This window comes from Engystomops pustulosus, chromosome 11 (genome assembly GCF_040894005.1).
Source record: "Engystomops pustulosus chromosome 11, aEngPut4.maternal, whole genome shotgun sequence".
Taxonomy (NCBI): domain Eukaryota; kingdom Metazoa; phylum Chordata; class Amphibia; order Anura; family Leptodactylidae; genus Engystomops; species Engystomops pustulosus.
Genome location: NC_092421.1, coordinates 14690124 through 14716234, shown reverse-complemented (window position 1 = coordinate 14716234; position 26111 = coordinate 14690124). Strand labels below are relative to the sequence as shown.

General features: G+C 46.4%; 1 long non-coding RNA gene across 2 annotated transcripts in view; it reads left to right on the top strand.

Moving 5' to 3' along the window:
- Positions 1-4804: 4804 nt before the first annotated feature.
- LOC140105759 (uncharacterized) overlaps positions 4805-26111 on the top strand; it is a 244894-nt gene continuing 223587 nt past the window's right edge. For both annotated transcript variants that reach the window (XR_011850634.1, XR_011850632.1), the window contains exon 1: positions 4805-4927. This is a non-coding gene — a long non-coding RNA (uncharacterized lncRNA). The remainder of the gene's footprint in view (positions 4928-26111) is intronic.

Here is a 26111-nt window from a genome sequence, read left to right as displayed (position 1 = left end):
TGTGGAAAATGAACTTTTGCATAACACCATCAATGCGTCGTGGCTTTGTTTTTGTGTTTCAAAAATTGAAAAAGTAAAAATTTCCCTTTTAAAAATCCACCACTTGGGACACAAGGAAACATTTCCACAAATCCAAGTGGAAATGCACAAGAACATCTCGATTTAGATGATCAGACAATGGAGCACAGGAACCCATCTTTGGAAGAAGATGCACATGGCACAGATTGACAAACAAACTTGGACATTGAAGACCCTCCACCAGAGCCCCCACCCATCAACACCCGACAAACACGAAGAAAGATAGCACGTGTACCGTCAGATCCAATAACTGCTATTGAACATAGCAACATGATGAGGCCGTCATGTGCTGGATCACAAGACATGTACGATGGTTTGGGGGCTGTAGTAGCGGGCCAATGCAGACGCTTCCCTTTTGTGAAACGCTATTTATTTATTGCTCATGTCATGACTGTTGTGGATTTATTTGACAATTGTGATATTTTGCCCACTATTGATGTTTTAGTCAACAGAATTATTGTTCCCCCAAAGATCACTCACACAACCATTACAACAAAGCCCGACAAATGATGTTGAAGCCTCAGCAAGCAAAACACCAACTTTGTCGCAAACGGAAATTGAACCCACTAATGCAGGCCCAAGTACATCATATTCAGCTGATACACATAGTTCATTTCTTTGAATGCTACTTTCAGATACTAGCCCATGGAGGCCACAAAGGGCCCACGAAGATTTGCAAGCAGTAACTGCCTTGCCAGTCTCCACATTTTCATTTCCATTATCAAATACTCAAACTCAAACTCAACCCCACAACCTTACACAACGCAATTAGTTGTCTCTATTGTAACAGTTTTAGTTACCGTGTTCGCTAAGGATGTTTTCAAATTTTTACCAGAAAAGCTGTTCAAAAAGTCAAAAAGACCCATACTGTATTTTATTTATAAACCCCAAAATAATTTGAAAACAAAAAAAGGAACATTGCAATATCCACACTTTTGCAAAGCACATCTCAAGTGCAGTAAACGGACAATATGCAATACAGACTATTGATTAACCTTTAAAAGTCATATTTTAAAACAAAACAAGGTAATTAACCCCTTAAGGATGCAGCCAGTTTATAGCTTAAAGGACACCTGTCATCAGGTCTCTGTCACTAGTCCTGTCACCTCTTCCTGTTGGAGCAGCTCACAAGGATCCCATCCCAGCCTTTATCTAGTTATTTCATACATTATTCATTGTAAAATGATCTATTTTTTATCATGTAAATGAGGCTGGTCACATGGTCAGAGGCAGTGATGTCACCCCTGTTACCCCTCCCCTCTCCTCCCCCTGCTCATGTCTGTGTGTAATGTATAGTAAAGCATTGCTAGTGTGTGTGCTGCATCTGCTGACATGCTGCATCCTCCTAATATACAGGTGAGAGACACAAACATCAGCTACACATGAATCTGACATGTTCTGCTATAACATGGCTGCCTGGAGCTGCTGTATCTCTCCTATACACACACACATGCACACACAGGCTGCAGGGGGCGTGGCCACCAGCACCAGGAAGCACATCATTATACAGCCTCACATCATTATACAGGCTGTCAGTCATGCACTGGGGGTGTGACTGTGCCTCCCACTCATGAATAAGGTGGACAGCTTGAATATGCTAATGCTTCATTGGACATTTCACAGGTCATTTGCATACAGCTTTAGGACCTCATTGCTTAGGTTTACAGGCATGTAGAGGGACAATGAAGGGATAGAGGCAATGCTCTCTAATGGCAGTTTATGAAAATATATTTAGTTTAGGGGGGTTATTTTGCATGACGGGCTCTCTTTAAAGAGAACCCGTCAGGCAAAATAACCCCCTAAACTAAATATATTTGCATAAACTGCCATTAGAAAGCATTGCCTCTATCCCTTCATTGTCCCTCCACATGCCTGTAAACATAAGCAATTAGGTCCTAAAGCTGTATGCAAATGACCTGTCAGATGTCCAATGAGTCATTATCATATTCCTGCAGTCTGTGTGTATCAGGTACTCCTATACACATGACTGACAGCCTGTATAATGGTGTGAGGTATAATGGTGTAATGTCTCCTCCATTTGCTTCCTGGTGCTGGCTCCCCCTGCACCCTGTGTGTATGAGATACTCCTATACACATGACTGACAGCCCGTATAATGGTGTGAGGTATAATGGTGTAATGGCTCCTCCATGTGCTTCCTGGTGCTGGCACCGCCTGCAGCCTGTGTGTGTTTGAGATACTCCTATACACATGACTGACAGCCTGTATAATGATGTGAGGTATAATGGTGTAATTTCTCCTCCGTGTGCTTCCTGGTGCTGGCTCCCCCTGCACCCTGTGTGTATGAGATACTCCTATACACATGACTGACAGCCTGTATAATGGTGTGAAGTATAATGGTGTAATGGCTCCTCCATGTGCTTCCTGGTGCTGGCGCCCCCTGCAGCCTGTGTGTGTGTATAGGAGAGATACAACAGCTCTGTGTCTGTGTCTCACACATGTGTATTAGGAGGATGCAGCATCTCAGCAGATAAAGCACAGACACAAGCAATGCTTTACTATACATTACACACAGACATGAGCAGGGGGAGGAGAGGGGAGGGGTAACAGGGGTGACATCACTGCCTCTGACCATGTCCTCATTTACATAATAAAGAAAATATGCTTTCACAATGATTAAAGTATGAATTGACTAGATAAAGGCTGGGAGGGATCCTTGCGAGCTGCTCCAACAGGTAGTGGTGACAGGACTAGTGATAGAGACCTGATGACAGGTGTCCTTTAAGGCTCAGCCCCATTTTTTGGATTCTGACTTGCGTCGCTTTATATGGTTATAACTTTTGAACACTGTTACTTATCAAAATGATTCTGAGACCGTTTTTTTCCCACATGTTGTACTTCATTTTAGTGGTAAATTTTGGCTGATACGTTTTGTGTTTATTTTCAAAAGATTTTCGAAATTTGAAATCATCGCGTTTTCAGGCAGATAGATTTAGCACCCCAGTAAGTTGCTGAATATCATATCCCATTCAGAATTGACTATTTTGGGGATAAATACTGTTTTGAATGAAACTTTACATATTTAAAATCAACCCGCCCCCCCCTATATAACCAACCCATTTTCAAATTTGCACCCCTCAAGCTATCAGAAACAGCTTTTAGGAAGATTGTTAACCCCTTGAGATCTTCATGAATCAAAATGAATTGTCAAATTGTGTCGGTTGTACTTTCATTTAGCCCTAAAATGTACACATTTCCAAAAGATAAAAAGAGAAAACCCATCTTACAATTTGTTCTGCAATTTCTCCCGAGTACAGAGACCCTGCACACGTGGTCGTTACTTGTTTTATGGACTCACAGCGAGGCGCAGAAGGGAAGGAGGGACCTGCAGCTGCCAGGATTTTAGTTTCCTCATTGGTCCCTTTAGCACCCTATAAAATTTTAGCTTTTTTCGTTATTGGGGCCATGTGACGGCATTTTCTTTTTTGCGGGATGAGATGCTTTTTCCAGTGTTACCATTTTGGGGTTGGTATTTCCTATTGTTGAAAATTTAGGAACTTTTTTTTGAGGGCAGGAATAGAAAAGCATCAGTTCTGTACTGTGCTGGGGGACAGGAGGAGGCAGCTGGAGGACAGGAGGAGGCTGCTGGGGGACAGGAGGAGGCAGCTGGAGGACAGGAGGAGGCTGCTGGGGGACAGGAGGAGGCAGCTGGAGGACAGGAGGAGGCTGCTGGGGGACAGGAGGAGGCAGCTGGAGGACAGGAGGAGGCTGCTGGGGGACAAGAGGCAACTGGAGGACAGGAGGAGGCTGCTGGGGGACAGGAGGAGGCTGCTGGAGGACACAGGAGCAGGTTGCTGGAGGACACAGGAGGAGGACAGGAAGAGCTGTAGGACAGGAGGGAGGGCTAGAGGACAGGGGGAGCTGGAGGACAGGAAGAGGAGGCTGGAGGACAGGAAGAGGAGGTTGGAGGAGATTGGGAGACAGGAGGAGAAGGAGGGTGCAGGACAGGAGGCAGCCGGAGCAGGCTGGGGGACAGGAGGAGGATGTTGGAGGACAGAAGGAGTATAGAGGCTGGGGGACAGGAGGAGGATAGGGGGCCACAGAATGAGGAGGATAGAGAACAGGAACCACACCATGTGAGGAGGGTTAGGGGAAGGATTAAAGGGAGGATAAAATTAAAGAGAGGTTTTATATGTTTATATGTTGTAGCGTCGCATTAGGTGTAGTTATACAGGTTAATGGGGGGGGGGGAGGAGTTAGCCCAAAAAAGGGGCATTGTACCATGTGGGGACCATCAAGGTTAATGTTGTACTATGCTTGTGGGTGGGGTGATGGGCGTGGTTTTGAAAAAGGGGGAGGGGTTTTTGTCCTGCTTTCTCTCGGCCAAAAGTTGGGAGGTATGTAGTTCTTGTTCCCAACCTCATGCGTTTCTATGTAAACGCATATATGATTGGACCAGTCCCCTCCCCGTTGCGTTTTAAATTAAGTTTCAAAATGCAATTTTGTTCCCATCACTGCAGTGGCCCCAGTGGTTTTCCCAAAGCCCTTTCCTCCATGCTCCATCCACGTCCCTGGAAACATTTATTTTGTAAGTGCACGTAAAACAAGGTGCGAGAAATTGTTGTGAGGTAAATTGCGCCTCAAATTCTATAAATGAGAATAAATTGGAGTTACGAATACAATAACAAAAATCTTTTTCATATTTTCAAGACAAACAGCCCAGAAAGAGTATGAATGGTAATTCTCCTGTCAGTCCCTCCTCCTGCCACTAGGGGCCGTGTTACCAGTCACACACAATGGGAGTCTTCTCTGGGATTCACAGCAAACTCTCTGGTAGTATTTTTGGTTCTCCTCAAATATTGTACAACACTGAAGTAAAGCTCATGACAGGTAATTGTTGGCTTCCATATTTATTAATAAGTGGATATTTACCTCATGGCCTTATGACTCCTCTGTCTGCAAACACACAGACCACCTGCTAGTAATATGAGGGGACCCGGTGCCGGGGATAAAGCAACCAAATACATTGTAGCACACGGATACGGAGATGTTCTAGGGACACAATTTATGGAGCGCTGAGTTTAGTTACACTGTATATCTATGGACCGAGTTTGGGCCCACAATACCCGTCCATATCACTGCTGTGTGGACAGGGCCTGATGCTGGGTCCTCGCACTGCATTTGCGTTGCATTTTGAAATGCATTGGGAAACTAAAGCTAGAAAAATCGCACGTGTTTTATAAAGGGCGATTGTTTGGACTTTAAGGCCGCGGTGACACGTACCGCTAAGCGTCTGTTCATAACGCAACGCTAGCGCACATTGAGCGGTCCTCGGCCCGAACGCACATGTGTTTCCAGAGAAACACATGCAATTGATTAGCGTTCTGGCCGAGGACCGCCCCCCTGTGCGCTAGCGGCGCGTTACGAACGGACACCTAGCAGCACAGGTGTCCATTCACAGGATACATGTGTTTTCTCCCTTCCTTGTGCTCCCAGCCTGCGGCCATTGCAGTGTTTTGTATCAGTATTTGGAAGCCAAGGTTGGAAATGGATCCTAAACTCAAGATAAAAAACGTCTTCATTGTACTTCTCCGCTATGTAGTATCCGCTCCTGGTTTTGCCTGAGGGCACGTTCACATGTTTTGTCCTGCGTTTTCTTTGCTTTTGAAACGCATTACAACAGCTGAGGAGAGGTGATTTGCCTAATTACATTACTGTTTACATTTGTTAACGCAATGTTAATGCATGTGTTAACAAAATGCATGCGTTAACCCCTTAACGCTCTGCGCCGTAGCTCTACGGCGCAGAGGTATAAGGGATGTATGAAGAGGGCTCACGGGCTGAGTCCTCTTCATACAAAGGTGGGGGTTTTTGCATATTGCAGAAAACCCCCACCGCTAATAACCGCGGTCGGTTCTTGCTAAGTCGCCGGCGGCATTTAAAAGACGGCGGCGCGCGGGTGCCGCCATCTTTGTTACGATCGCCGCGCCCCTGAACGTCATCGGGGGGCGGCGATCGGTTGCCATGGTAGCCTCGGGTCTTCGTTTGACCCGAGGATACATGGCTTCTGCATATCCATTACAATGAGCCTGTGGCTCATTGTAATGTATAGTGTGCAAAAATGCCATATATTGCAATACTGTAGTATTGCAGTATATGGTAGGAGCGATCTGACCATCTAGGGTTAATGTACCCTAGATGGTGTAAAAAATAGTGAAAAAAAAAAGTTGAAAAAATAAAAATTTTTTATAAAATATTAAAAGTTCAAATCACCCCCCTTTCCCTAGAACGGATATAAAACATAATAAACAGTAAAAATCACAAACATATTAGGTATCGCCGCGTCCCAAAATGCCCGATCTATCAAAATATAAAAACGGTTACAGGCGGCGGTGACCTCCGAGGCGGGAAATGGCGCCCAAATGTCCGAAATGCGACTTTTACACCTTTTTACATAACATAAAAAATTAAATAAAAAATGATCAAAATGTTGCATAGACCTCAAAATGGTAGCAATGAAAACGTCGCCTCATTTCGCAAAAAATGACCCCTCACACATCTCTGTGCGCCAAAGTATGAAAAAGTTATTAGCGTCAGAAGATGGCAAAATTTTTTTTTTCTTTTTTGTACACATTCGTTTAATTTTTGAAAATGTATTAAAACACAATAAAACCTGTATAAATTTGGTATCACCGCGATCGCACCGAACCAAAGAATAAAGTAGGCGTGTTATTTGGAGCGAAGAGTGAAAAGTGAAGAGTGAAAGAGTGAACTGAGCCCACAAGAACGTGCGTTTTTTTTTTTCAATTTTTCCACATTTGGAAATTTTTTTCAGCTTCACAGTACACGGCATGTTAAAATAAATAACATTACGGGAAAGTAAAATTTGTTACGCACAAAATAAGCCCTCACACAGGTCTGTACACGTAAAAATGAAAAAGTGATGGATTTTTGAAGTTGGAGAGCGAGAAATGAGCCGAAAAACCCTGCGTCCTTAAGGGGTTAATGTATGGTTAACGCCTGCCTTAACATCGCGTTTACAAACGGAAACGTTAACAGTAATGTAATTAGGCAAATCACCTCATCTCAGCCGTTTTAAAACGCAATGAAAACACAACCAAAGCGCAATGTGTGAACGCGCCCTGAGGGTGATGGCACACGTGGAGTTTTGAGCGCGTTTATGGTCAGTTTTTAAGCAGTCCGTTAAGAAAACCCATGCGTTTTTGACAGGATTGACTAATTATCTTAATTCACACTGGTCAAAAATGCATGCGTTTTTTTTGAAGGACTGCTTAAAAACAGGCCAAAAACACGTTCAAAACGCCACGTCTGGCATCACCCTTACAATCAGTAAAATATTATATTGCTTTGTAAAAATTGTAGATTTTGCTGCTAACAATGACACCTGTTCTCCGGAATGGGCTGAAATTTTCGGGTGCGTTCTTGTAACGTTCTTGTTGCGTTTTTGTATGCACTAATACGTTTTTGAATTTTTACCATGCATTTGGATGGTTTAAAAAAATTTTCTTCATTGCTGGAAGTGAAAGCAGCAGTGAAAATGCACAGCTGCTTACACTTCCAGAAATGAAGACAAACTCAGGAGGGTGCTGCCACACGTCGCGTTTTTGGATAGTTTTAAAGCATGCATTTTCAGTCTGTTTAAAAATGGTCCAAGAACGCCACGTGTGGCAGCACCCTAAGGCAGGTGGCACACGTGGCGTTTTGAACCCATTTTTGGGACGTTTTTAAGTAGTCCATTAAAAAAATGCATCCGTTGTTTTGAAAACGCATCCGTTTTTTCAGTGTTTTTCCCAATTATCATAACTATCACAATTGGGGGAAAAACTGATGCATTTTCCCAAAAAAATGGATGCGTTTTTTAATGGACTGCTTAAAAATGGCCCAAAAACAGGTTCCAAACACCACGTGTGGCACCGGCCTAACGCATACTAAACATGTAAAAACAAGTATGTTTAACCCCTTAAGAACACAGGGGTTTTTCGCTAATTTCTCCAAAAATCCATAACTTTTTAATTTTTACCGAGCTGTGTGAGGCTCATTTCTGCGTAAGAAGTATTATTCCATGCTCTGTACTTGAAAGCTGGAAAAAAAAATTACAAATGTGGTGAAATTGTAAAAAAAAATGCATTTGTGTAACTTTCTTGTGGGCTCAGTTTTTACGACTTTCAGGGTGATGGCACACGTGTCGTTTTTGGCCTGTTTTTAAGCAGTCCGTCAAAAAACGCATGTGTTAAAAAATGCATGCGTTTTTCAACAGACTGCTTAAAAAAGGGCCAAAAACGCGTTCAAAACGCCACGTGTTGTCATCACCCTCACTGTGAGCTCCAAATAACACCTCTGCTTTATTCTTGGCTTTAGTACGGTGACTGTGATACCAAATGTATATAGGTTTTATTGTTTATTTTTAATACATTTTCAAAAATTAAAAGAGTGTACAAAAGAAAAATGTCGCCGTTTTATGACACAACTTTTTCATACTTTGGTGTACGGAGCTGTGTCTGGTGTCAATTTTTTGCGAAATGAGCCGACGTTTTCATTGATACCATTTGGAGGACTGTGCGACATTTTGATCACTTTTTTATTACATTTTTGTGTGATGTAAAAAGGTATAAAAGTAGCATTTCTAACATTTGGGCGCTATTTTCTGTTCAGAGGTTCATAGCTGGCAATAACGGTTTTTATATTTTGATAGATCGGTCATTTTGAGACATGGCGATATTTAACGTGTTTGTGATTTTTGCTGTTTATTATGTTTTATATCAGTTCTAGGGAAAGGGGGGTTGATTTGAATTTTTTTTTTTTTTAATATATATTTTTATTATTTATTTAAAACTTAAAAAAAAAAAAATGTTGTACTATTTTTTTTTTAGACCCTCTAGGGTACGTTAACCCTAGATAGTCTGATCGTAATATTACTGTATTGCAGTATATTGCATTATTACAGAGTATTCATTACAAAGAGCCACTGGCTCATTGTAATGAAACTGCAGAAACCAGACAGCCTCGGGTCTCACTAAGACCTGAGGCTGTCATGGCAACAGATCACTGCTCCCCAATGATGTTTGGGATAGTGACAATTGCAACAAAGATGGTGTTGCCCACGTGCCACTGTCTTTTAAATGCCTTTTTAAGAGCCCTCTTCATACAGCCCTCGCCGTACATATACGGCGCGGAGTGTAAACTGGTTAAAAATGCACCGTGTGACCACACCCTTAACTGTAGGGTTTTTTTATTGTTTTTTTTTAAATCCTAGCCACAAGTTTTTGACTTTTGCACTACTGTAGGTGAATCTCCCTTTAGCACGTTGTTTGCAAAATATGTGTAGCTAGTTCCCGAATACAACCGTTTACGTCTAAACGCATCTTCATTATGATGCAGCTCCTCCCCAATGTGCTAGATTTGCATTTGAAAAGAAAGTTCAATTACAACGCGTGAACTTGGCCTTTCTGTTTTTGTGGTGTAGTTACAATGACTTATTCTCCATAGCAGCGGTTTTCAACCTTCTGAATGCTGCTTTACTGTTATGTAATCCTAGTAATAGTGATGCCCCTAGTAGCCATTTGTCACAGTGATGCCCCCAGTAGTCACAGGGCCTGCCCCTAGTAGCTGTGAGCATTTGCCCTTCCTCAACTCCTCCACTACACAACTATACTTATTCTTACTCTACTGTATTGTTTGTTTATGCAAAGTTTGTAGAAAGGGTAGAGACCATCTACATAATCCCGTGTTGATAATAGGTCTCTTGCAAGTTTTCTGCAGTGGACACATACTTATTCACCACTAATAAGTTGTGCTTAAAAAGACCAAAGTGAGGCTGCGATTACACCTTATGCTAGTGCAACACCCCTGCCAATGTATAGGCAAGGGGGTGATCCATCTGGTGAGCCTGCACAACTCATCTAGAGGATAATGCAGGGAGAACTTAGGTAAACTTGCAGCTGTAGCCTCTGCCTGGAAACGCAATACAGGCAGTCCCTGGGTTACGTACAATATAGGTTCCATAGGTTTGTTCTTAAGTTGAATTTGTATGTAAGTCGAAACTGTATATTTTATAATGGTAGATCCAAACAAAAACATTTTTTGTCACAGTGTTAATTGGAGTTTCAACATTTCTTTGCTTCTATCTGACCAAGGATTATCAATAAAGCTTAATTTTAGACACCTTACAGCTGATCATTGCAGTCTGGGACTAAAGTAAAGCATCTAGAGAGCTTCACTAGAGGTCACAGTGGGCAGAGGGGTCCGTCTTTAACTATGGGTTGTCTGTAAGTCGGGTTCCTTAAGTAGGGGACCGCCTGTAGTTAAATGGTTGTAAATTGTTGTCCAATTATTTGGCTGCATTGTGAACTGGAGTGTGATTGGAGAGGTGCTACCACCTGAGTATAAAACCCCTGTGCAGGGGGAGCACATGGTCTTAGCCGTCTGTCAGCAGTATGACCTCATGGTCTTTCAGAGTCCGTTTCAGGAGCCAGAGAGTGACAATGTGTGCAGCACACCTTCCACGCTGTCACAGAAACCAATCCCAGGAACTGAGTCAGGAGACTCTAAGCCAGAGCTGCAGCTTCCACAGTTTGGACACAGCTCCATCTCATTTATCCCAGCCTGCACACCACCTGCTGGAGACCTGGCAGGCTGTAAAACAGCCCTCCGGTCCACATACCCACCGTGACATCAGCATGCCCTAGTCCCCAATGCCCTAGGGCCCCATCCCTACTGGCTCTCATCCTCCTATCAAGGAGAGGTATCGGCCGATTCCTCCAGCCCGTTACCAAGAGGTGATGAAGACAGCCAATGTTATCTGGGAGTGCCACAGCCCGTGGGCTACCCCCGCTGGTCCTTGTGAAGAAGAAGTATGAAACCCTTCGCTTCTGTGTTGACTATAGGAAGATCAACAATATCACCCTCAAGGACATGTATCTGCTGCCTCGAATCGAGGAATCCCTTGTGGCCTCTGGGTTGGCTGCCTTCTTCTCCACCCTTGATCTGACCAGTGGCTACTGGCAAGTGGCCACGGTGCCAGAAGATGGGGAGAAAATGGCCTTCACCACCCCCATGGGCCTGTTCGAGTTCAACAACATGACCTTCAGCCTATGCAATGCCCCGGGAACGTTCCAGCGGCTAATGGAGAGATGTTTGGGACATCAAAACCTCGAGACCTACTATACTTGGACGATATTATCATCTACTCCAAGACCTACGAGGATCACCTTCAACATCTGGCTGAAGTCATCCAAATCCTGACCCAGCATGGGCTGACGGTTAAGCCGTCCAAGTGCCACCTATTACAGCCTAGTGTAAAGTACCTAGGACATGTGGTGAGTGCTGATGGAATTAAGCCAGACATGGAGAAAGTTCCAGCTGTCAACGACTGACCTAACCCATCTACCATCCGGGATGTCAAGAGATTCCTGGGATTTGCCAGCTATTACCGTCTTCACAGACAGCAACCCTTTGGCGCATCTGAACACCGCCCAGCTTGGACCACTGGAGCAGCGGTGGGCCTCAAGACTAGCCAACTTTAACTTCACCATCAAATATTGGGCCGGCACAACCAACGACAACACCGATGCTCTGTCCTAACTGACCAGTGGTCGGGACCATCCATGGATGCTCAGTGGAAAGACTTTGAGATGCCTGCGTTCTATGCCCAATTTTGCGTCAAGACACCCAGAAAGTTTACTCCTTGCCCTCTGAAGCGACACCTGCTCTGCAACAAGAGTCTTTGCCACCCGCAGAGAAGGACCTTTGGTTGAGTCTTCAAGTCCAGCAATTCTCCTACAGCTATCTCTCTAGTGGGTGAGTGCCTGAAAGAATCCATCAGTGCATGGCTGACAGAGAATTGTCCCAACTGTGGCACCAGAGGAAGACTCTAAGTATGCATCAGGGCCTGCTAAAGAGGAGAACTCTGGATCCCATCACCTATGACTGACTGTACCAGATCGTACTCCCCAGGAGGGATGCCTAGATGTGCTGGATATGTACCACAACTAGTCTGGACACTTTGGTGCTCAGAAGACTGAAGCTACCCTCAGGAAGCAGTTCTACTAGGTGAACATGATACCCGACATCAAGGCCCCATTGTGAGCCAACGCCCTCTGGAGATTGTGGCCCTAGACCAAATGAGGTTGGAGCCCAGCCAGCACGGTTTGTAGTCGCAGTGCCAGTCAGAGACTTGTCCACCAGAACCACCGCGGCTGCCCTGTTGAACAGCTTAGATAAAATCCAAACAGATCAGGAGATGGCATTTGAATTCCAGGTGTTCCAAGAGCTGTGTACCCTCTATGGCTGTAAGAAGTTGAGGACCACAGCTTACTACCTGCAGGGACTTTGCGAAACATGCTGAGGACTCTGACCCCTGCAAAAATGGCTGACTGGCCAAAGCCTCTACCAGAGTTGGTGTATCTATACAACAACACCACACCACACAACAACACCACACATTGCTCCACCGGATACACTCCCTACTATCTCATGTTCGAAAGACATGGCCATCTCCCCGCAGATATGGCCCTGGACGTGGAAGCCCCTGTTCCCAATCTCTGCTCCCCCATACTGATTGGGTCCAGGAACATCAGATGCCAGAGAAATTGTGTATTTATGGGTGGAGGAGGCCAGAGATAAGCAAAAGAGGGAGTATGACCGCCATGTCTGTAGGGAACCTCTTACCCCCAGAGAAGAAGTGTGACTGCAAAACAACCATTCCACCTGTAAGTCAGATGGGCGATGGGAGCGTGAGCCATACCTAGTTAGGGACTGTCTCTCCACTAAAGTTTACGAGATTTCAAGAGGAGACCGCCCAGTACTCCAGGTGCACAGGAACCGTCTGAAGAGATGTTTGCGTTCCTTCACTTAGTCCAAAAGACCCTCTGTGTTTGTCTACCTCCTGATTCAGACAGTGAGTAATATCCTGATGGGCTGAAGCCCATTATCTGCCTTGTAAATATTTTAGATTTTTCTCCCAGTTGTGCTGCGCCCATTACCCTAAAGAGCCACAGACTTTCCTGGACTCCCTTATTTATTATAAGTCAAGAGACTCTCCTTGAACTTTTCCCCCATTAGTGGTATGAAAGCACTCTTCTCTGCTGATGCAGAGCTACTCTGCAAAGGACTGTGACCCTCACCTCAAGAGGAGACCCTTTGTCTTGTCTATTTTTTTACCTGCATCAAAAATTGTACCCAGAGGATGGACTCTATCTACAAGAGCTCTCTGAGAGACCTATGGTTACTCCAGGAAATGGACATTTTATTTGCACTTAATGCCTTTTCAGGAAATGTACATTCTATTGCTGCAACTATAGTTAGCCACATTGTAACGTTTCAAGCTATGTACCCATTTGGGGGTTTAAAGGAAACCTACCATTTCAAATGGTAGGTGTAAGCTGTAAACACCGATCACCAGCTCAGGGTGAGCTGGTGCCGGTGCTTACTTTCGTTAGTGTTAAAACCGCGGTATCGCGGTTTTAACACTTTTTAATCTTTATAGCAGAAGCTGCTTCGGCGCTGCGTGCGCACGATCGTGCGCGCGCCTACATAGGAAATGCCGCAGGCGTTGCGCGCGCACGGTCGCGCGCAGCGCCGAAGCAGCTTCTGCTGCAGTGTGTTACTCCTTTTGACACAATCAAATCGCATGAAGCACTGTGAGCGTGAAACGGCCTTTGTTTTACTTGTCACCATGTGATGCCCTGTATTTTCCTCCATCCCATATAACACTATGATTTTTGTCATGTTTGTAAGTATAAATCAATAAAAAAATGTTAAGAAAACCAATGGTGAGTGCCATTCTACTATTATCTTTCCTTGGCGTGATGTTTTCAAAGTCTGCTTGGAACAGAGCACCATTAAGGGACATGATGACTAAGATCTATGTGGTGGATGGTTGATTATACTGTTAACCAATTGTGAAAAGAGTCCAGAATAGGAGTAGTGGCCATTCAGTCATATATCCTCTAGTTCACATAAAATGGTCACAGATGGGGGGGAAAGGGAGAGTCGCGTGCTCTCTATGTGTCTGTGAACAATTGCCCTGTCCTGATTGTTCATGGACAAATCACATTACCACACGACCCTCATAGGAAGCTCTAACCCTAATTTACAGGACACCTTCCTCCCTGCAAAATGTCCACAGGATCTTGGCATTGGCCCTTTCCAGGCCTAGGTAACCTCTTAAACCATACCTTGTCATAAATGCGTCATATCTTCTACTGCTAAGCTAAGTGGGCGCCGGCACTGGGCACACCCGGGAAAGTGCCAGGGCCCAGGGCTGTGGGGCCCACACAATGCTGTACATAAGAAATCCATGGGGGTGAGAGGGCCTGTTTCTAATGAATCCATAGGGTGTGAGGGGGGCTTTATATAAACTAACCATGAGGGGGCTGTTTGGTATAATAAACTAGGGATTATTATAAGGAACAGGAAACTGCTTTAGTTTCTGAATTTTTAATGCTGCCACCTGAGTTCACTGCAAAGGGGTCCACTGAGGCTCTGTCGCCCAGGGGCCTACTGAAACCTGGAGCCAACCCTGCTGCTAAGGCTCTGTCCCACCTTGCATCTGTCCCCTCCTGGACCTCTCCAGGCTCTTCTGCAGTGGTTTATGAATTCTGCCTTCCATGTCTATAACACTGTGTCTGCCATCCTGCCCAGTGACTTTAAAGGGAACCTTTCACCACATTTTCACATATACAGCCAGTGACAGGATAGCTATTAACACCCTTCTTTTAGCTAAAAATTGTTTAGCTAACATCCACCTAAATCACCTTTTATCTTATATTACCTGGCATCAGAGGGAGGCGTGTCCTGCTCATCCAGCCCCTCCCACCTAATCCTCCCCATACCTTATGCCTCCTTACTGGTCATATGACCAGAGGGACATAATCTTCGGTACAATAGCCTCTTAATAATAGCAAACTGTACCCCATGCATGTATCTGACCACATGAAGTCACAGCATGTAAGCACATACATGGTGTACAGTTTGCTATGCTTAGAAGGCTAAAGGACCTGCATTGTCACTGGTCACATGTCATGAATGTAGCAAAAGGCACCGTGTAAAAAATATTGACACAATATTTCCCATCTCTACATAGAGCTTTATATGTCTGTAGTTGAATATTAGCAGAGAGAGAAGAGCCACAAACACCAGACATGAGTCAGAAAAGCTAATTTGCATATCAGAAAACATCTGTAATTAAGGTACAGTGCCTCACTGGCAGCTAAGTTTGGGACATATGGGGAGGACTGGTAACACTTTATCAGCAGGCATTGTTAGACAGAGTGGCCAAAATCTGGTGACAGGTCCTTTTTAAGGAGAAGCTTCCATGGCTACAGTTCATCGTTACTCCAACATTGACCTTATTTAATTTATTTACTGATTTATTTAACTGGGAAAATTACCCCTGAATGTTATCAGGATGATTGGGTGAATAAAGTTAAAAAAAAGAAGACGACTCTGTAAATGTGGTTGAGTTGACTTGTTCAGGATTGCGTAGTATTAGGCAGGGTGTATTGTCAAACGATTCATGATTCAAACACTTTGTCTCCCAGCCATCGAGGATAAGCTTCTGTGCAGATTCCATATGGATGTTACATTATCGGTTGTATCGGAAGCTGTGTTATAGACTTATGCTTCTGTCTGGGAGGTGTGTAGGTTATCCCCATGACCAGGCAAGGGATGAGTCAGGGAAAATGTCCTGCTTGACCAACCACTAGCGGAATAAACACAGACAAATTCTTTTTGTTGAGAGGTGATTGGTCACAGCTTTATTTGAATCTTGGAGGTCATCTGTAAAATATAAAATATATATTATTAGATTATAGCATAAAACATCATCTACATTACATTTACAATGATGGGGGCTGAGTTCTTGACAACAGACCAGAACCTCAGTCTTAAAACCAAGGAAACCAGTCCAGTACAACCATCAGTGCTCAGAAAACACCCCTTGAAGGAGCCATAAAATTCACATTTGTAATGACAACCAGACTTTCACCCACCAATGTTACCCTTCTTAAATATTTGCTGTTGCCCCACAGGACTGGAACAAGTCATTTTGGTGCCCTAGGCAGACAACCAAAATTGCGCAAACCCCCTCTGCCCCAAATGCGGCCGAATTAGGACTGCTCCTAACGGGAAAAATGAAATGCCACCTCCAATTAACACATAAATATATTTCAGCAATGTATATACTAAACACATAGATACCAATGACTAGGCTGCACATATAAATATTTACCAGCAATGAATAAACAGCACATAATATCCTGCACATATAAATACGGGTGGTCCCCTACTGAAGGACACCAGACTTACAGACAACCCCTAGTTAAAGAGGGACCCCTCTTCCCACTGTGACCTCTGGTGAAGCTCTCTGGATGCTTTACTATAGTCCCAGACTTCAGCTGTAAAGTGTCTGTAATGAAGCTTTACTGATAATCCTTGGTCCCATTGCAGCAAAAAAATTTCAATTATAAAATATACAGTTTCAAGTTACATACAAATTGAACTTAAGAACAAACCTATGGACCCTATCTTGTACACAATTATATACCAGCATTACATGTACTGCACATCTGGGCTGCACTTGGGCACAGACATCACTTACTGTTAGGCTGCTGCTGTCTCCTTCTATATCTGTGTTGGTCTTGTCCATCCTGTTCTTCTTCCCGTAGTCTCCTCATTATTGCCAATCCTTATGGAAACTCCTCCAGGCCGTGACCTATCTTTGCAGAATTTGCCACCTGACTGTGGCCTCTGGAGAGCAGTCAATACAATGCCCCCTAGATAACAGCCAAGTGCCCCCTCATTAATCCAGTAGTTTCAGCACACTTCCCCAGTATATAGGTAGTCCATGCCCTCTGTATATAGCCAGCCAATATATATCCAGCCAGCCCCATAGTATATAGGCAGCCAGTCCCCTACCCCTCGTTATATAGCCAGCGTGCCCTCCGCTGTAGTATATAGGCAGCCTGCCCCCTCTGTAGTGTATATAGGCAGCCTGCCCCCTCTGTAGTGTATATAGGCAGCCTGCCCCCTCTGTAGTGTATATAGGCAGCCTGCCCCCTCTGTAGTGTATATAGGCAGCCTGCCCCCTCTGTAGTGTATATAGGCAGCCTGCCCCCTCTGTAGTGTATATAGGCAGCCTGCCCCCTCTGTAGTGTATATAGGCAGCCTGCCCCCTCTGTAGTGTATATAGGCAGCCTGCCCCCTCTGTAGTGTATATAGGCAGCCTGCCCCCTCTGTAGTTTATATAGGCAGCCTGCCCCCTCTGTAGTGTATATAGGCAGCCTGCCGCCTCTGTAGCGTATATAGGCAGCCTGCCCCCTCTGTAGTGTCTATAGGCAGCCTGCCCCCTCTGTAGCGTATATAGGCAGCCTGCCCCCTCTGTAGCGTATATAGGCAGCCTGCCCCCTCTGTAGCGTATATAGGCAGCCTGTCCCCTCTGTAGTGTATATAGGCAGCCTGCCCCCTCTGTAGTGTATATAGGCAGCCTGCCCCCTCTGTAGTGTATATAGGCAGCCTGCCCCCTCTGTAGTGTATATAGGCAGCCTGCCCCCTCTGTAGTGTATATAGGCAGCCTGCCCCCTCTGTAGTGTATATAGGCAGCCTGCCCCCTCTGTAGCGTATATAGGCAGCCTGCCCCCTCTGTAGCGTATATAGGCAGCCTGCCCCTCAGTAGTATATATAGGAAACCTGCCCCCTTTGTAGTGTATATAGGCAGCCTGCCCCCTTTGTAGTGTATATAGGCAGCCTGCCCCCTCTGTAGTGTATATAGGCAGCCTGCCCCCTCTGTAGTGTATATAGGCAGCCTGCCCCCTCTGTAGTGTATATAGCCAGCCTGCCCCCTGTAGTGTATATAGCCAGCCTGCCACCCTGTAGTGTAAATAGCCAGCCTACCCCCCCTGTAGTATATAGGCAGCCTGCCCCCTCTGTAGTATATAGGCAGCCTGCCCCCACAGTAGGATATAGGCAGCCTGCCTCCTCTGTAGTATATAGGCAGCCGCCCCCACAGTAGTATATGGGCAGCTGGCCCCCTCTGTAGTGTATATAGCCCCCTCTGTAGTGTATATAGCCAGCCTGCCCCCTGTAGTGTATATAGCCAGTCTGCCCCCCCTGTAGTGTATATAGCCAGTCTGCCCCCCTGTAGTGTATATAGCCAGTCTGCCCCCCTGTAGTGTATATAGCCAGTCTGCCCCCCTGTAGTGTATATAGCCAGCCTGCCCCCTGTAGTGTATATAGCCAGCCTGCCACCCTGTAGTGTAAATAGCCAGCCTACCCCCCCTGTAGTATATAGGCAGCCTGCCCCCACAGTAGGATATAGGCAGCCTGCCTCCTCTGTAGTATATAGGCAGCCGCCCCCACAGTAGTATATGGGCAGCTGGCCCCCCTGTAATGTAAATAGATAGCCTCTGCCAAGAAATAAAATACTTACCTACCTACGCTCCCTGGAACCGCATGGTCTTGCATGGTCTGGCTCTGAGCAATGACGTTGTCTACTGGTGGCCGGGATGACACCCCAGGGAGGCAACGGTAGTATATTAGACGATGGCCTACCCACGCCTACCCCTCGTCCCTGCCCTGCCACCCTACATAACGCCTAATCCCTTACATCCTAACTCCAGCCCTGACATAAAAGAAAACTACTTGTGTCCCTCCTCCCACAAGCTCACATGCGTGAACCCTAATAAAAGGCGTCCCTTCCTGAGCCCCCTATATCAACTCCTTTTAAACTCCTCCCCCCATGATCAAAACCTTCAACTAACTCAGATACTACACCCACCATTTTCTACCCCTCCCAGCCCAGCCTGTCCTGGCCACACTGCACTTACCTGCAGTCAGCTACGTACTAAAATTATACATATCATCCAGCTGCTTACTGTATGAAATGTCATAGAAATTAGTTTTCTTTAAGGGTGAGGTAAGTGAAAAACATTGTGTGTCTTGGCAGTGGATGTAACTTCTTCCTGGCATGATACAATGAGCAACTTTAATTGCTCTTGTGAAATTGCGGATAAATGACATAACTGACATGCATGTTGTTCGGTGATGTATCATTCAGACAAGATCTCATGTTCCATTAGTTTGATGAATATATAGGTGGGTTTCATCAATGGAATTATATCAGATTTCTGACCAAATGTTGTAATGTTAAAGACTAGAGATGAGCGAACATGCTCGTCCGAGCTTGATGCTCGGTCGAGCATTAGGGTACTCGAAACTGCTCGTTACTCGGACGAATACTTCGCCCGCTCGAGAAAATGGCAGCTCCCGCCGTTTTGCTTTTTGGCGGCCAGAAACAGAGCCAATCACAAGCCAGGAGACTCTGCACTCCACCCAGCATGACGTGGTACCCTTACACGTCGATAGCAGTGGTTGGCTGGCCAGATCAGGTGACCCTGGGATAGACTAGCCGCTGGCCGCGCTGCTCGGATCATTCTGTCTCTGGATGCCGCTAGGGAGAGAGCTGCTGCTGGTCAGGGAAAGCGTTAGGGTGTTCTATTAGCTTACTGTTAGGCAGGAGTGATTCTCCAAGAACCCAACAGCCCTTCTTAGGGCTACAATAACGTTCTACTTTTTTTATTTTAATTTGCATCTATTACCATTTTGTGAGGAATTAGCAGGGGGACTTGCTACCGTTGTGTTTAGCTCTTAGTGGCACACATATCCATAGCAAAGGCCGAAGTGGGAAAATTCAGTAGGGGTTGGATTTCTATTAGGCACTAACTCAGTGTCATCTCATCTGGCATAGTAGTGTGCTTCCTTTGATACTTGGCTAGAAAATAGCCATAGGAGAATACAAATAGCTTCTTGAAGCCTACAGTAGCGTTCTATATATTTGATTTCTGGTTGATCTGCTGGTGGCTGTAGTTTCTGCAGTGCATGTACTTGCCAATTCTGAGCAATTTGTAGTGAGACTTGCGACCGCTGTGTTCTGCGCTTAGTGGCGCACATATCCATAGCAAAGGCTGAAGTGGGAAAATTCAGTAGGGGTTGGATTTCTATTAGGCACTAACTCAGTGTCATCTCATCTGGCATAGTAGTGTGCTTCCTTTGATACTTGGCTAGAAAATAGCCATAGGAGAATACAAACAGCTTCTTGAAGCCTACAGTAGCGTTCTATATATTTGATTTCTGGTTGATCTGCTGGTGGCTGTAGTTTCTGCAGTGCATGTACTTGCCAATTCTGAGCAATTTGTAGTGAGACTTGCGACCGCTGTGTTCTGCGCTTAGTGGCGCACATATCCATAGCAAAGGCTGAAGTGGGAAAATTCAGTAGGGGTTGGATTTCTATTAGGCACTAACTCAGTGTCATCTCATCTGGCATAGTAGTGTGCTTCCTTTGATACTTGGCTAGAAAATAGCCATAGGAGAATACAAATAGCTTCTTGAAGCCTACAGTAGCGTTCTATATATTTGATTTCTGGTTGATCTGCTGGTGGCTGTAGTTTCTGCAGTGCATGTACTTGCCAATTCTGAGCAATTTGTAGTGAGACTTGCGACCGCTGTGTTCTGCGCTTAGTGGCGCACATATCCATAGCAAAGGCCGAAGTGGGAAAATTCAGTAGGGGTTGGATTTCTATTAGGCACTAACTCAGTGTCATCTCATCTGGCATAGTAGTGTGCTTCCTTTGATACTTGGCTAGAAAATAGCCATAGGAGAATACAAATAGCTTCTTGAAGCCTACAGTAGCGTTCTATATATTTGATTTCTGGTTGATCTGCTGGTGGCTGTAGTTTCTGCAGTGCATGTACTTGCCAATTCTGAGCAATTTGTAGTGAGACTTGCGACCGCTGTGTTCTGCGCTTAGTGGCGCACATATCCATAGCAAAGGCTGAAGTGGGAAAATTCAGTAGGGGTTGGATTTCTATTAGGCACTAACTCAGTGTCATCTCATCTGGCATAGTAGTGTGCTTCCTTTGATACTTGGCTAGAAAATAGCCATAGGAGAATACAAATAGCTTCTTGAAGCCTACAGTAGCGTTCTATATATTTGATTTCTGGTTGATCTGCTGGTGGCTGTAGTTTCTGCAGTGCATGTACTTGCCAATTCTGAGCAATTTGTAGTGAGACTTGCGACCGCTGTGTTCTGCGCTTAGTGGCGCACATATCCATAGCAAAGGCTGAAGTGGGAAAATTCAGTAGGGGTTGGATTTCTATTAGGCACTAACTCAGTGTCATCTCATCTGGCATAGTAGTGTGCTTCCTTTGATACTTGGCTAGAAAATAGCCATAGCAATAGGATAGGATTGTTTGGTTCTAAAAACTCAAAAAAAAACAAAAAACACAAAAAAAAACAAAAAACACAAAAAAACACAAAAAAAAACAAAAAAAAGTAAAAAAAAAAAAAAAGTTATAACTCTCATTTTAAAAATGTTTAACCCCAGGGCTAGGGGTAGAGGACGAGGGCGGGGACGTGGGCGTCCAACTACTGCAGGGGTCAGAGGCCGTGGTCCTGGGCGGGGTGAGACACCACCTGCTGATGAGGGAGCAGGGGAACGCCGCAGAGCTACACTCCCTAGGTTCATGTCTGAAGTTACTGGGACTCGTGGTAGAGCACTGTTGAGGCCAGAACAGTGCGAACAGGTGATGTCGTGGATTGCTGACAATGCTTCGAGCAATTTGTCCACCACCAGTCAGTCTTCCACGCAGTCCACCCATGTCACCGAAATCCCCACTCCTCCAGCTCCTGCACCTCAGCCTCCTCCCCCCCAGTCTGCCCCCTCCCAGGAAAATTTGCCATTTGAACCGGCATACTCTGAGGAACTGTTTTCTGGACCCTTCCCACAGTCACAAACCACTTGTCCGGTTGCTGCTGAGCAATTTTCCGATGCCCAGGTTTTCCACCAGTCACAGTCTGTGGGTGATGATGACCTTCTTGACGTAGTGGAAGTGTGTAAAGAGGTGTCCGACGATGAGGAGACACGGTTGTCAGACAGTGGGGAAGTTGTTGTCAGGGCAGGAAGTCCGAGGGGGGAGCAGACTGAGGAATCGGAGGATGATGAGGTGACAGACCCAAGCTGGGTTGAGAGGCCGGGTGAACACAGTGCTTCTGAGACGGAGGAGAGTCCTCGACCTGAACAGGTTGGAAGAGGCAGTGGTGGGGCCAGACGGAGAGGCAGGGCCAGAGCTGGTGCATCAGCGCCACTGTCAACTAGTGAAGCTCCCGTGGTGAGGGCTCTTGCGGCGAGGGCTAGATCTTCAGAAGTGTGGAGGTTCTTTAAGGAAACACCGGATGACCGACGGACTGTGGTGTGCAACATTTGCCAAACCAGGCTCAGCAGGGGTTCCACCACTACTAGCTTAACTACCACCAGTATGCGCAGGCATATGAATGCTAAGCACCCCACTCAGTGGCAACAAGCCCGTTCACCTCCGGCCGTGCACACCACTGCTCCTTCCCCTGTGTCAGCTGCTAGTCAGCCCCCTGCCCAGGACCCTGCCACAAAAACCCCATCGTCGCCTCCACGATCCTCCACAGCATCCACCAGCGTTCAGCTCTCCATACCCCAGACGCTGGAGCGGAAACGCAAATATAGTGCAACCCACCCGCACGCCCAAGCCCTTAATGTGCACATCTCCAGATTGCTTAGCCTGGAGATGCTGCCCTATAGGCTAGTAGAGACCGAGGCCTTTCGCAACCTCATGGCGGCGGCCGCCCCTCGGTATTCGGTCCCCAGCCGCCACTACTTTTCCCGATGTGCCGTCCCAGCCCTGCACCAGCACGTGTCAGACAACATCATCCGTGCCCTGACCAACGCCGTTTCTGACAAGGTCCACCTGACCACGGACACGTGGACGAGTGCTGCCGGGCAGGGCCACTATATATCGCTGACGGCACATTGGGTTAACTTGGTGGAGGCTGGGACCGAGTCTGACCCTGGGGCTGCTCATATACTGCCGACGCCGAGGATTGCGGGGCCTACCTCGGTCCAGGTGTTTCAGGCCTACTATGCCTCCTCCTCCTCCCACCCCTCCTCCACCTCCTCCTCCGAACTACCATCCGTGGGCACGGCGCCATCAGTCGGTAGCTCTAGGCACAGCAGCAGTGCCGTCGCTAAGCGACAGCAGGCGGTGCTCAAACTGCTGAGCCTAGGCGACAAAAGGCACACCGCCCAAGAGCTATTACAGGGCATCACGGCGCAGACTGATCTGTGGCTGGCACCGCTGAACCTCAAGCCGGGAATGGTTGTGTGTGACAACGGCCGTAACCTGGTGGCGGCTCTGCAACTCGGCAGACTGACACATGTGCCATGCCTGGCCCATGTGTTAAATCTGATAGTGCAGCGTTTCCTCAAGACATACCCCAATCTGTCTGATTTGCTCACGAAGGTGCGCCGCATCTGTGCGCATTTCAGGAAGTCCAGCCCAGATGCTGCCACTCTCAGGGCAGCGCAGCGCCGCCTCCAACTGCCCGCTCACCGACTGTTGTGCGACGTGCCCACGAGGTGGAATTCAACACTGACCATGTTATCCAGAGTTTACCAGCAGCGCAGAGCGATTGTAGACTGCCAGATGTCAACTTCCACCAGAACTGGTAGTCAGGTCAGTCAGCTTCCTCAAGTCTACAATGAGGAGTGGACGTGGATGTCTGATATCTGTCAGGTGCTGAGTAACTTTGAGGAGTCAACACAGATGGTCAGTGGCGATGCCGCCATCATCAGCCTCACCATCCCGCTGCTTGGCCTGTTGAAAAACTCTCTGGTCAGCATGAAGTCGGAAGCTTTGCGCTCGTCACAAGAGACGGGGGAAGAATATTCCCTTGTTGATAGCCAAAGCACCCTCAGGTCTGTTTCTCAGCGCATATCGGAGGAGGTGGAGGTGGAGGAGGATGAGGAGGAAGAGGAGGAGAATGTTGGCGAGACACAAGAGGGGACCATTGTTGAGTCCTTCACTGTTCAGCGTGTATGGGCAGAAGAGGAGGAGTTGGAGGAGGAGGAAATGGACAGTCAGGCCAGTGAGGGGAGTGAATTCTTACGCGTTGGTACTCTGGCGCATATGGCAGATTTCATGCTAGGCTGCCTATCCCGTGACCCTCGCGTTCAAAGAATTTATTCCAGCACCGATTACTGGGTGTTCACTCTCCTGGACCCACGGTACAAGCAAAATCTTCCCACTCTCATCCCTGCAGAGGAAAGGAGTGTGAGAATGCATGAATACCAGCAGGCCCTGGTGCACAAGCTGAAACAGTATTTCCCTTCTGACAGCGCTAGCGGCAGAGTGCGTAGTTCTGCGGGACAAGTAGCGAGGGAGAGTAGGCGAGCAGGCAGCTTGTCCAGCACTGGCAAGGGTACGCTTTACAAGGCTTTTGCCAGCTTTATGTCACCCCAGCAAGACACTGTCACCTGTCCCCAGTCTCGGCAGAGTAGGGCTGATCTTTACAGAAAGATGGTGAGGGAGTACGTAGCTGACCATACCATCGTCCTAAATGATCACACAGCTCCCTACAACTACTGGGTTTCAAAGCTGGACATGTGGCACGAACTGGCGCTGTACGCCTTGGAGGTTCTTGCCTGCCCTGCCGCTAGCGTCTTGTCCGAGCGGGTTTTCAGTGCAGCTGGTGGCATCATCACCGATAAGCGTACACGCCTGTCGACTGACAGCGCTGACAGGCTGACGCTTATTAAAATGAATAAAGGCTGGATTTCTCAGAATTTCCAATCTCCACCAGGTGAAGGAAGCTCAACCTGAATAATTGATCCACTCCTCCTCCTCCTCCTCATTTTCCTCCTTCTCCTCCTCTTTGTACAGTAAAGCAGAGGAAAATGGCTATTTTTTGACAGGGCCCACTGGCTCTTGCTATAGTACTTCATGCATTTAATTTTTCTGGAGGGCCACCTACCCGGTCCTCTGTTTGAAACAATTTTTGTGAGTGCCACATACAGGCACTCAATCTATTCCATTTTTCTGGAGGGCCACCTACCCGGTCCTCTGTTTTAAAAAATTTTTGGGAGTGCCACATACAGGCACTCAATCTATTCCATTTTACTGCAGGGCCACCTACCTGCTCCTCTGGTTTGAACAATTTGTGGGACTGCCACATACAGGCACTCAATCTATTCCATTTTACTGGAGGGCCACCTACCTGCTCCTCTGGTTTGAACAATTTTTGGGACTGCCACATACAGGCACTCAATCTATTCCATTTTACTGCAGGGCCACCTACCTGCTCCTCTGGTTTGAACAATTTTTGGGACTGCCACATACAGGCACTCAATCTATTCCATTTTACTGGAGGGCCACCTACCTGCTCCTCTGGTTTGAAACATTTTTGGGACTGCCACATACAGGCACTCAATCTATTCCATTTTACTGGAGGGCCACCTACCTGCTCCTCTGGTTTGAAACATTTTTGGGACTGCCACATACAGGCACTCAATCTATTCCATTTTACTGGAGGGCCACCTACCTGCTCCTCTGGTTTGAACAATTTTTGGGACTGCCACATACAGGCACTCAATCTATTCCATTTTACTGCAGGGCCACCTACCTGCTCCTCTGGTTTGAACAATTTTTGGGACTGCCACATACAGGCACTCAATCTATTCCATTTTACTGGAGGGCCACCTACCTGCTCCTCTGGTTTGAAAAATGTTTGGGACTGCCACATACAGGCACTCAATCTATTCCATTTTACTGCAGGGCCACCTACCTGCTCCTCTGGTTTGAAACATTTTTGGGACTGCCACATACAGGCACTCAATCTATTCCATTTTACTGGAGGGCCACCTACCTGCTCCTCTGGTTTGAAAAATTTTTGGGACTGCCACATACAGGCACTCAATCTATTCCATTTTACTGCAGGGCCACCTACCTGCTCCTCTGGTTTGAAACATTTTTGGGACTGCCACATACAGGCACTCAATCTATTCCATTTTACTGGAGGGCCACCTACCTGCTCCTCTGGTTTGAAACATTTTTGGGACTGCCACATACAGGCACTCAATCTATTCCATTTTACTGGAGGGCCACCTACCTGCTCCTCTGGTTTGAAACATTTTTGGGACTGCCACATACAGGCACTCAATCTATTCCATTTTACTGGAGGGCCACCTACCTGCT